The following is a 13,529-nucleotide window of genomic DNA, read 5'->3' as shown; positions in this document are numbered from 1 at the left end:
TAGGTTTATTCCTAGGTATTTTATTCTTTTTGATGCAATGGTGAATGGAATTGTTTTCCTGATTTCTCTTTCTATTGGTTCATTGTTAGTGTATAGGAAAGCTACAGATTTCTGTGTGTTAATTTTGTATCCTGCAACTTTGCTGTATTCCAATATCAGTTCTAGTAGTTTTGGAGTGGAGTCTTTAGGGTTTTTATGTACAGTATCATATCATCTGCAAATAGTGACAGCTTAACTTCTTCTTTACCAATCTGGATTCCTTGTATTTCTTTGTTTTGTCTGATTGCCGCAGCTAGGACCTCCAGTACTATGTTAAATAACAGTGGGGAGAGTGGGCATCTCTGTCTTGTTCCCTATCTCAGAGGAAATGCTTTCAGCTTCTTGCTGTTCAATATACTGCTGGCTGTGGGTTTATCATATATGGCCTTTATTATGTTTAGGTATTTGCCCTCTATTCCCATTTTGCTGAGAGTTTTTATCATGAATGGATGTTGAATTTTGTCAAATGCTTTTTCAGCATCTATGGAGATGATCATGTGGTTTTTGTCTTTCTTTTTGTTGATGTGGTGGATGATGTTGATGAATTTTCTAATATTGTACCATTCTTGCATCCCTGGGATGAATCCCACTTGTTCATGCTGTATGATCCATTTGATATACTGTTGAATTCTGTTTGCTAATATTTTATTGAGTATTTTTGCATCTACATTCATCAGGGATATTGGTCTGTAATTTTCTTTTTTGGTGGGGTCTTTGCCTGGTTTTGGTATTAGGATGATGTTGGCTTCATAGAATGAGTTTGGGAGTATTCCCTCTTCTTCTATTTTTTGGAACATTTTAAGGAGAATGGGTATTATGTCTTCTCTGTGTGTCTGATAAAATTCTGAGGTAAATCCGTCAGGCCCCGGGGTTTTGTTTTTGGGTAGTTTTTTGATTACCGTTTCAATTTCTTTGCTCGTAATTGGTTTGTTTAACTTTTGTGTTTCTTCCTTGGTCAGTCTTCGGAGGTTGTATTTTTCTAGGAAGTTGTCCATTTCTTCTAGGCTTTACAGCTTGTTGGCATATAGGTTTTCATAGTCGTCTTTAATAATTCTTTGTATTTCTGTGGAGTCTGTTGTGATTTTTCCATTCTCATTTCTGATTATGTTGATTTGTGTTGATTCTCTTTTTCTCTTAATAAGTTTGGCTAGAGGCTTATCTATTTTGTTTATTTTCTCAAAGAACCAGCTCTTGGTTTCATTGATTTTTGCTATTGTTTTATTCTTCCCCATTTTGTTTATTTCTTCTCTGATCTTTATTATGTCCCTCCTTCTGCTGACTTTAGGCCTCATTTGTTCTTCTTTTTCCAGTTTCGATTATTGTGATGTTAGACTATTCATTTGGGATTGTTCTTCCTTCTTTAAGTGTGCCTGGATTGCTATATACTTTCCTCTTAAGACTGCTTTTGCTGCGTCCCACAGAAGTTGGGGCTTTGTGTTGTTGTTGTCATTTGTTTCTATATATTCCTTGATCTCTATTTTGATTTGTTCATTGATCCATTGATTATTTAGTAGCATGTTGTTAAGCCTCCATGTGTTTGTGAGCCTTTTTGTTTTCTTTGTAGAATTTATTTCTACTTTTATACCTTTGTGGTCTGAAAAATTGGTTGTAGAATTTCAATATGTTGGAATTTACTGAGGCTCTTTTTGTGAGCTAGTATGTGGTCTATTCTGGAGAATGTTCCATGTGCACTTGAGAAGAATGTATACCCTGTTGGTTTTGGATGTAGAGTTCTGTAGATGTCTGTTAGGTCCATCTGTTCTAGTGTGTTGTTCAGTGCCTGTGTGTCCTTACTTATTTTCTGCCCAGTGGATCTATCCTTTGGGGTGAGTAGTGTGTTGAAGTCTCCTAAAATGAATGCATTGCAGTCTATTTCCCTCTTTAGTTCTGTTAGTATTTGTTTCACATATGCTGGTGCTCCTGTATTGGGTGCATATATATTTAGAGTGGTTATATCCTCTTGTTGGACTGAGCCCTTTATCATTATGTAGTGTCCTTCTTTATCTCTTGTTACTTTCTTTGTTTTGAAGTCTATTTTGTCTGATATTAGTAATGCAACCCCTGCTTTCTTCTCACTGTTCTTTGCCTGAAATATGTTTTTCCATCCCTTACCTTTTAGTCTGTGCTTGTCTTTGGGTTTAAGGTAAGTTTCTTGTAAGCAGCATATAGATGGGTCTTGCTTTTTAATCCATTCTATTACTCTGTGTGTTTTGATTGGTACATTAAGTCCATTTACATTTAGGGTGACTATTGAGATATATGTACTTATTGCCATTGCAGGCTTTAGGTTCGTGGTTACCAAAGGTTCAAGTTTAGCTTCTTTAGTATCTTACTGCTTAACTTAGCTCCCTATTGAGCTGTTATATACACTGTCTGGAGATTCTTTTCTTCTCTCCCTTCTTACCCCTTCTCCTCCATTCTTCATATGTTGTGTATTTTATTCTGTGTTCTTTTTAGGTGTGCTCCCATCTAGAGCAGTCTCTGTAGGATGCCCTTTAGAGGTGTTTTGTGGGAAGCAAATTCCCTCAGCTTTTGCTTTTCTGGGAATTGTTTAATCCTGCATTCATATTTAAATGATAGTCGTGCTGGATACATATCCTTGGTTCAAGGCCCTTCTGTTTCATTGCATTAAATATATCATGCCATTCTCTTCTGGCCTGTAGGGTTTCTGTTGAGAAGTCTGATGTTAGCCTGATGGGTTTTCCTTTATAGGTGACCTTTTTCTCTCTAGCTGCCTTTAAAACTCTTTCCTTGTCCTTGATCCTTGCCATTTTAATTATTATGTGTCTTGGTGTTGTCCTCCTTGGATCCTTTCTGTTGGGGGTTCTGTGTAATTTCGTAGTCTGTTCGGTTATTTCCTCCCCCAGTTTGGGGAAGTTTTCAGCAATTATTTCTTCAAAGAGACTTTCTATCCCTTTTCCACTTTCTTCTTCTTCTGGTACCCCTATAATATGAATATTATTCCTTTTGAATTGGTCACATAGTTCTCTTAGTGTTGTTTCATTCCTGGAGATCCTTTTATCTCTCTCTATGTCAGCTTCTATATGTTCCTGTTCTCTGGTTTCTATTCCTTCAATGGCCTCTTGCATCTTATCCATTCTGCTTATAAATCCTTCCAGAGATTGTTTCACTCCTGTGATCTCCTTCCTGACATCTGTGATCTCCCTCCGGACTTCATCCTATTGCTCTTGCATTTTTCTCTGCATCTCATCCCATTGCTCTTGCATTTTTCTCTGCATCTCTGTCAGCATGTTCATGATTTTTATTTTGAATTCTTTTTCAGGAGGACTGGTTAGGTCTGTCTCCTTCTCAGGTGTTGTCTCTGTGATCTTTGTCTGCTTGTAGTTTTGCCTTTTCATGGTGATAGAGATAGTTTGCAGAGCTTCTCTGAGTGACCGCTGGAAGAGTTTCCCTTCTTGTTGGTTTGTGGCCTTCCTCTCCTGGGGAATTGTGACCTCTGGTGGCTTATGCTTGTCAGCTGTGCGCAGACAGGGCTTCTGCTACCTGCCCGTTTGCAATGGAGTTTATCTCCACTGTTACTGTGGGTGTGGCCTGGCTAGGGCTGCTCCTCCAAAATGGTGGAGCCCCATTGGAGGGGGAGCAGCCGGGAGGCTATTTATCTCTGTAAGGGGCCTCTGTGCTCCCTGTTGCCCAGGGGGTTAGAGTGCCCAGAGATCCCCAGATTCCCTGCCTCTGGTCTAAGTGTCCTGTCCTGCCCCTTTAAGACTTCCAAAAAGCACTCTCCAAACCAAACAAAACAACAACAGCAACAATGAAAGAGGAAAAAAAAAAAAGGAAAAAACACACGATTTTCTTTGTACTCAGGCGCCAGTCCCAGGCACCCGCTCACCGGTCCTGCTGCCCTCCCTCCCTAGCACTGGGGTCCCTGTCCCTTCAAGGCTTCTGAAAAGCACCTGCCAAAAACAAAAAAAAAAGGGAAAAACGCGCAATATTGTTTGTTCTCAGGTGCCAGTCCCAGGCACCCGCCCACTGGTCCTGCCACCCTGCCTCCCTAGCACTGGGGTCCCTGTCCCTCCAAGGCCTCCAAAAAACACTCGCCAAAAAGAAAAAGGGAAAAACGCGCGACCCTCTCCGTCCCCAGGTGCTGGTCCCAGGCACCCACTCACCGGTCTTGCTGCCCTGCCTCCCTGGTATTGGGGTCCCTGTCCCAAAAGCACTTGCCAAAAAAAAAAAAGGGAAAAACGCGTGATTTTCTTTGTCCTCAGGCGCCGGTCCCAGGCCCCCGCCCACCGGTCCCGCCGCCCTGCATCCGTAGTATTGGGAAAAATGCGCGATTTTCTTTGTCCCCAGGCACTGATCTCAGGCACCCACTCACCAGTCTTGCTGCCCTGTTTCGCTGGTATTGGGGTCCCTGTCCCTTTAAGGCTTCCAAAAAGCACTCACCGAAAAGAAAAAAAAAAGGGAAAAAATGCACGATTTTCTCCTTCCTCAGGCGCCGGTCTCAGGCACCCACCCACCAGTCCCACCGCCCTGCCTCCCTGGCATCCAGGTCCCCATCCCTTTAAGGCTTCCAAAAAGCACTCACCAAAAAAAAAGGGGAAAAACACGCGATATTCTTTGTCCTCAGGCGCCGGTCCCAGGCACCCGCTCACCGGTCCTGCTGCCCTACCTCCCTAGCACCGGGGTCCTTGTCCCTTTAAGGCTTCCAAAAAGCACTCACCAAAAAAAAAACTGCTCCGGTTTCTTTCCACCCGCTGGGAGCCGGGGGGAGGGGCACTCGGGTCCCGCCAGGCTGGGGCTTGTATCTTACCCCCTTCGCAAGGCGCTGGGTTCTTGCATGTGTGGATGTGGTCTGGATGTTGTCCTGTGTCCTCTGGTCTCTATTTTAGGAAGAGTTTTCTTTGTTATATTTTCATAGATATATGTGTTTTTGGGAGGAGATTTCCACTGCTCTACTCATGCCGCCATCTTGACTCCACCCCCTCCTGTATGATTTTTATGTGTAACCACAACATTAAAAGAAAACTGTTTAAAAAGATTGATGTGTAACCCACTACCTTCATTTTTCTAGTCTTTGTCCATACAAAAACATATTTTCACCAAACTTTAGCCAGCATATTTTTATTCTTTTTATGTTTAATGTTATTTTATTTTCTATTTTGCTACAAAATCATTATAATCATTATATTTATTGTTGCATAATATTCTATCAAATTCATCTACTATAACTTAGACTCCTATGTCATTGGACATTAAATTCTTCCAATAATTTACTGTTATAAATAAAGCTGCAATGGCACCTTCATGCCTGTAACCTCTTCTTTCCTTTTAATTAGATCCATAGGAAAAATTTCCAGGAATCAGAATAATAGAGCAAAAGGTAAGAAAGAGTGCCAGCATTGAAATGAAACTGGTGTTGGGGAGCAAACTGAAGATAATAACCAGCCCATCCCTCTGCTGGGGGATTCCCAGCCAGGTGTTGATTGGCTTAATAGATTTTGTGGTGTTGCTCTCATCATGAACATGTAGGTACGCAATAACCAGGCCAGGCAAATCACAGTTGGACGATTCCTACCATTTAAAATGAGCAGTGTCAGCCCTATAGGTTTATTCCCCTGGTCTCCTTTGATACCGCTCTGCTTGATCTAGCTCATGCTCTCTTGTCTCCAGATAAGAGGTGTGGGGTCATGGAGACTCCAGAAATTGAAGAACAAAGGTCCGACTTAAATGGTGTCCCACCAGCCAGCTGTGTGACTTAGGACTGACCAGTTGATCCTTAGTTAGAATGCCCACAAAACAGAGTTGATGATAATAAAGCCTGCGTTTCAGTGTGAGGGAAAAACTCAAAGACATCAGTATGTAGGAAAGCGGCCTGTGCATGTACATCACTGAAGCAGGGCTGGGACACAGGCATTTATGTGTGTTCAGTGGGGGTCTCCAGCTCTAGCAGGGCAACCACATCTGTTACAACAAGCACACAAGCTGCCAGATCCGACAGGACCTTCTCTGTGCTGGGAACAGAGATTTTGTTCTACTTTCCTGTAAGCTGTCAGCAAATAAAAATGCCACGCCACAGCATTTCCCCACAAGGATGGAAACATCTGATGCTTTGTGTTGGCCTGTGTTCCATTCTTTACAAGTTGCTGATGAAGCAACAGGAGAGCTGGAGAGAGGTCTATGATGCACACTGTGGGTGAAGATATGTGAGGAGGTATGAAGCAGATGTTTTAAAAATTGAGGATGACAATAAAACAATGCACTCTTACAAAATATGAGATGGAATAATAAGAGAATGATCATGGGGTTGGAGGGAAGTAAAGGGCACCTTGCGACCTATGAGAAAAAAGGAAATTAGAAAGACCTTTGTGTGATGGTATGAACCACGCAATGCTCAGAAAAAATCTCTCATGAATTATCTTTCAGACAAAGTCAGAAACACAGAGGATGCACCCATTGGTGTCTTACTGAATGGGATTTTGACTTCTAAGGGCAAGTATATGTCTTTCCCTGACTTGAGGAGCTGGTGATTACCAGGGAGATACTTTGAGACATTTGAACAGAGTGAGGTCATCTGGATGTTTTATGCTAGGAAGATCCTGAGTCCTTTAGAGTAGGACTCATTAGAGACAGATGCACCACAGTGTGTCTCAGCTGTGAGGAAGATTCTCAGCTAGTCTATGCAGTCACAGTGAAATTGTATTGTTCATTTGGTGTTCCAGCGTACCTTTTATGTTTGTGTCACACTAGCAAGCAGTAAGCCATGGGGGAAGGGCAGTGAAGAGGCATCAGGTGGAGTCTGTGCTGTGCCAGGAGTCCAGGGTAGAATTCTAAAAGCAGGCAGGCCACGGGCCAGCCAGGAAGACTGACCTAAAGCAAGTGTCCTGGGGTTGACATTAGGGCAGCTACATGGGGGAATTGCAAATGATAGTTTGGGAGGACGGGGACACATAGAACAATTTACTTGTTCTCCCCACCCCCATCCATGTTATCACTTTTATCTCTGTTAAATCTCCTATTCATTTGTGATGATTATGGCAAATCTGAAATCAAACCCCTGAGAAGATTGCTATAATCTCTCTCATCTGCTTCTAATTTTTCACTGTGCTTTTCTATCGAGAATATGACTCACTCTACCATGACACTTTTCTTCAATCATAAAGAGATCCCTCTCTCCTCTCAAGGAAGCACTGGCTTTTTTTTTTAACTACTGAAATACTTCCCAAATGAGGAAAAAACATTTCATGGAATGAAAGCTTTTATTCCCCAGCCATCCTCTGGGGCAGACATGTGATTCTCCCAGGACAGCCAGTTGGTGTTTTGGGGTGAACTTTATGCTTTGGTTTTGAACCATGATGGAAAGCTGACTAAAACAGTCATCATGGGCATATTTCACACACTCATAACAAAGGGTTATATGCATGGGGAGAAGAACTAAAAGATTCACTAATGCCCACACAACTACCAGAGAACTAAGAGACCCACCCCATAACCCTGTGCCATGGCTTCTGTTCACATCACTTCATTAAAGCTCTACTTGCTCATGAGCTGCCAAATCCAGCATGCCTTCTCCACCTTCATCCTACTCTTCATTTAGGCACCAATGTCCAGTGGTGAAATGAGCCTCTTCCTTGTTGGCCCTCCCTCTTTGGACTCCATGACACTCCATCCCTATGGTCTCATCCTGCACCAGGCTTCCTGAATGATTGGTCTGTCTTGCGCATGAGAGATGGATACCCCAGGGTCTTGTCCTCAGATCTCCTTTCTCACCAGACAATTCCATCTGTCAACAATTTTCATACCATCTTCATAGTGATGATTCCTAAAGGCATAAGATTCAATTGACAACACTTACTGAGCACCCACTGTATGTTAGGTCCTGGGTTAGGCCCCAAATTCAAAACTGTGTAGGGTTCAGTACCCCCAATTATTCTCTGGTTTTAGATTTTGCTGGACATTGCCATTACTACATGATAGGCATCACAAACTCAACATGTCTAAAAGCAATCTCGGTTTTTTCCTTCTAAAAATCTACTTATATTCAGCTGTTCTTCACCTTTGCACTTGAAGCGTCCATCTTCCAAGAAACACTTGCTTGAATCTTTAAAATCACCTATATGCCTCCTTCTTCCCCATTCCTGGTTCAATCAGGCAAGTCTTATTGCTTTTAGCATTGTGAGTCTTTCTCTCTCATTTTACCTACTGTCAAGCTCAGATTCTCATGCATGAACTATTGCTATAGGTTTCTGACTGGTATCTCTGCCTCTAATTTCTCATAATTTATATCCTTGATCAAAGTTATCTTATTAAACCAATAGTCATAATCAGGCTCAAAGTCCTTCAATGATTTGCTATTGCCTCAAAGAATAAAGGATGATCATTGTTACCTTTTCACTGAAGAATGATTATTGTAACCAAATGATCTTTCCAAGCTCATCTTGAACAACCTCCTTCGAGTTGCTCTGGTATACCCACCATTTCCCAATTTTCCATCTGCTTTCATATAGGACTTTGCATATGGCTGTGCTCTTAGCCTTGAATCCTCATGTTTACTTACCTAAGTTATGCTCATTTGTCAAGAGTGTGAGGAAAGAAAAAGCAGTCAAAGATGGGCCCCAGGTGTTGGTTCTGAACAAGTGGGTAAATGGCAAGATTGTTTACTGAGGTCGAGAAAGCCTTGGGGAAAAGAGGATACTTTGTGAGGATGTGTTGGGGGAGGAGTGGGGGAAAGGGATAGGGTATCATTAGTTGGCAAGGTTGAGCTGAAATGTTTATTAGACACGCCAAGTGGAGATGCTGAGTGAGCAGTATGAGTTTAACTTGGACTGGGGAGTCATGTCACATAGATGGTATTTAAAACCATAGTACGACCGAGGAGGGAGAGAGGAATGTTTAAAAAAGAGAGAAGTCTAAGAAGGGAAAAGAAAAGGAAGTCACAGGAGTCTGCAGGAAACCACATGCCTCAGGAGGAGTTCTTGATGTGAAGAACAGCTGACACGGTGCCGCAGAGGCGGGGAACTTCAGATCGGGAGTCTTCCAGGTGACCCGCATGCAGAGCCTTAGTCCTGAAAGCGCTGGGAGGCCGTTACTGTCATCCCTCCTGCGTATGTGAAGAAACAAGCTTATGAATCACCAGATAAAAGGAGAATATATTGGACATGCTCAGTCTAGATACCCAAAAAGAGTGATGTGAAAGGAAAATAAGAACAACTGTCTTCCCTTTTCAAATTGTCTTATGACTACAAATCTCTTTTATTGTATATTATATAGTATTTAGGTCGACACAGATACAATACGTGAACAGCTTATGATTTACATGACTAAATCATCTTAGGCAATCCCCGAAACAGTAGGAGGTGATGAGTGCCCCACTGTTAACTGGTAAATTGTTTACTTGGTACTTTGCAGCAAAGTCCATCTTCAACAAGATTGCAATGTCCTCAAAGTTTACTTAGGCTCTTCTTTCTTCTTTCTACATTATTTTCTCTCCCTTTAGGCACTTCAGTTCCTCAGCCTAGATGGTCCTTTGTTGAAGTCAAGTGTGAGGAAAGAAAAAGCAATCAAAGATGGGTCTTGCAATCGCCTTAATGAGGCCTAATGTGCCCTTAATGAGACCAACTCTGCCCTCCAACTCCTTTCCCTGTTGTCTAGGAAGCCTAGCTACCCACATTAGCTATGAATAAGGTAAATCTCATCTATGGTGTGAGTGATGGTTGGATTTTTGTCTGTGTTTTGAGTCTAAGGATAATAATCATAGAATATAATAGAACATGCTGCTCAGTTTAGTTCTTCCTCAATGCCTGACTTTTGAGGAAGAGAAAAAGTGATAGAAATGGTAATGGTGTGAGATACTTTTCTTCCTCCAGTTCACAACACTTCTGTTCTCTAGCACAGAAGGGAGATTTGAGCAGAATACTATGAAGAATGATTAAACTTGAATTATTTAATAATAACAACCAATATATCCAAACCTGCCCATTGTTCATTGTCCAGATGATATTCTTACTTTAGTGAGGTTAATTCCTCTTTTGGAATTGTCTTCAGACCCCATTTCTATACCATGTGTGAATGTCAATCTCACCTGAATAGTCACACTTTTTTGACTTAAGGGCATATTGCCTATTTTGTTCACCTTCTTAATAATAATAATACTAATAGCATATTTGGGGGCAACATCTTAAGCATTTTAAGTACATTTCCTCATTTAATCTATTCAGCAATCCTGTGACAAATCAGCTAGGGTTCATTTAGAAAAGCAGAACTTTCTCAAGTATTCTGAGCAGTTTGGGAAATTATAAAAGGAATTACTCAGTTGAAGGGCTAGAGGAGAAAAAGTTACAGAAGGTCACCACTTGCTTTCATATTCATCTCTAAGATTCATAGAATCAGGAAAATGCTGCTGCAGTTCATGTTAGGGCACTTCAAAAAACCCTCTAAAAGGAAAGAAACACTGTAAGAGTTAAAATGCAGAGGTTACCTAAGATCCCCTTGGTTATCAACAACCTAATCAGTGTCAAAAACAACTATTGCTACCATACATGCTGAATCAGGAAATAGTGTAGTTAAAAATTACCCAGATTAATTGAAAAGGCTTAAATCTGCAAAACCCAGAGCCACCAGAAGTAATCTTTGGAATCTTATAAAGCACATAGGGGAGAAAAATATTGTGCATTATCATTTAATTCATTTTTCATTAATTCATTTTATTTATTTTAGGGTTATGGATAAATTCACATAGTAAAACCCTTCTTAATGTTTGTTCTCAGAAAAATATATGACCATAGATTAGTTCCAAGAATATATAATAATACATTATGGCCAAGTGGGACTTATTTCAGGAATGCAAGCATAGCTAAATATCTTTAAATCCATTAATGCAATTCAATATATTGTTGGATCTGAGGAGGAAAACAGTCATACGACTTTTTCTATAGATGCTGAAAAGTCATTTGACAAAATTCACACCCATTTATGATTAAAAACCCTGAAAAAATAGCAGCCAGATACTTCCTAAACATAAAATGTATCCAACTGTCTCAAGATTCATTCAGCTCCAAAACTAGCATCTTATTTGATGAGGAAGCAGTGGTATTCCTGTAAGGTTGGGAGCACCAAAGTCCCTACTATCTCACATTGTTTTTGAAGTATTAACCAACAATTTAACCTACAGAAATCTAATAGTCTTTATACATAGATATAAGATACAACAGATCAGAATAGACTGGGACACCAACTAGAAGAGATAATGAAAACAGACTTCATCTAAATAATGATAAAACATGTAAAATACTTAGGTATATTTTAACAAGAAATGTCTAAGACCTAAATAAGGAAAACTTGGGAAATATTCCTGAAAGGCATGATGGTAGATTCAAGTAACTGGAAAAGTATAGTGTGCCCTTCGGCATTACAGCTCTGGGAGCAGAGGCCAGCCCTGAAATGGGGTGTTGTGGGAGGACACACTTTCTCTTACTGCCTCCATTAAGTTCTGTGACTTTCCATGTGCAAGTGCGTACATGTGTACATGTAGGGTTAGGGATGACACATGGGAATGATGGATAAAAGTTATCCTGGATGCTAAATATGGCTATTCCTGAAGTCTAAGAGAGAAGAACAATTTTTATGGGGGTGGCCCCTTTATTGAAGGCCCTCTCCTTTCCTTAGAAATAGAGCCACTCTCCTCTATCTTAAGAAATACAAACTACACCCTACTTTTAGAAAAATCCCACTACATTCTGTCCGGATTAGGATCCTACCACCTTCTACCACCAGGGCAATAATATAATCTACTCTCAAATTCTGAACCATTCAGTGAAGATACTACCATGGGAGATGAGTAGGGATGGAAAGTCTTCCAGGAAAATACTTGGGCTTTGTGATTTCTATGTTCAGCCCTGCCACCTCTGAGTCTTGTATCTACTGTGAGGTATATCTATGTCTCCTTCTTCCTGTGACCCTACAGTGACCATCTACTGGACAAAATATACAGGCTTGCATCTCAGAGTTCACAATCTAAATTCACAATAAGAGAAGCATTTTCTTCCAAGCAACATAATCTTCAAAGTTCCCTGTCCACAGTGGAGATAGATAGAGCTCATGTAGAGGCTGTCCATGTTCCCTTGTTCAGACTCCTGCTTTCAGGCAAAGCTCTCTTGATGCACAAGAAACAGTATCCCACATGATGCCTTTTCTTTTTATTAATTAATTAATTAATTAATTAATTAATTATTTTTATTTTGTTATCATTAATCTACAATTACGTCTAGCTCCATCCATGTTGTTGCAAATGGTAGGATTTGTTTTCTTCTTATGGCTGAATAATATTCCATTGTGTATATGTACCACATCTTCTTTATCCATTCATCTACTGATGGACATTTAGGTTGCTTCCATTTCTTAGCTATTGTATACAGTGCTGCGATAAACATAGGGGTGCATATGTCTTTTTCAAACTGGAGTGCTGCATTCTTAGGGTAAACTCCTAGAAGTGGAATTCCTGGGTCAAATGGTATTCTATTTTGAGCATTTTGAGGAACCTCCATACTGCTTTCCATAATGGTTGAACTAATTTACATTCCCACCAGCAGTGTAGGAGGGTTCCCCTTTCTCCACAACCTCACCAACATTTGTTGTTGTTTGTCTTTTGGATGGTGGCGGTCCTTACTGGTGTGAGGTGATATCTCATTGTGGTTTTTTTTTTTTTTTGAGAGGGCATCTCTCATATTTATTGATCAAATGGTTGTTAACAACAATAAAATTCTGTATAGGGTGGTCAATGCTCAATGCACAATCATTAATCCATCTCAAGCCTAATTCTCGTCAGTCTCCAGTCTTCTGAAGCATAACAAACAAGTTCTTACATGGTGAACGAATTCTTACATAGTGAATAAGTTCTTACATGGTGAACAGTACAAGGACAGTCATCACAGAAACTTTCGGTTTTGATCACTCATTATGAACTATAAACAATCAGGTCATATATGAATATTCATTTGATTTTTATACTTGATATATATGTGGATCCCACATTTCTCCCTTTATTATTATTATTATTTTTATTTTTAATAAAATGCTGAAGTGGTAGGTAGATGCAAGATAAAGGTAGAAAACATAGTTTAGTGTTGTAAGAGAGCAATTGTAGATGATCAGGTGTGTGCCTGTAGACTATGTGTTAATCCAAGCTAGACAAGGGCTTTAAAACATCCACGGATGCAGATTTCTCTCAAAACAGGGGGGTGAGGTTCTAAGCCTCACCACTGTTGACCCCCAATTTCTCACCTGATGGCTCCCCTGTGACTGTGCCTGTCTTAGGTTGTTCCTCCCTTGAGGAATCTTACCCGTCTCTGGCTAACCAGTCATCTTCCAAGGCCATACAGGGAGATGTAAAGTTGGTAAGTGAGAGAGAAGCCATATTGTTTGAGAAGGTTAGTTTTTTACTTCTTTGCAGATTTATGCCCGGTGGCTTCTATGCCCAGCACTTGTCTCAAGGTATCTTTGCCACCTGGAGGAATTATGATACTCGGTAAATTCGA

The sequence above is a fragment of the Manis javanica genome, chromosome 7 (assembly GCF_040802235.1).
Source record: "Manis javanica isolate MJ-LG chromosome 7, MJ_LKY, whole genome shotgun sequence".
In the NCBI taxonomy this organism is placed as follows: domain Eukaryota; kingdom Metazoa; phylum Chordata; class Mammalia; order Pholidota; family Manidae; genus Manis; species Manis javanica.
Note: the sequence above shows the minus strand (reverse complement) of the source record.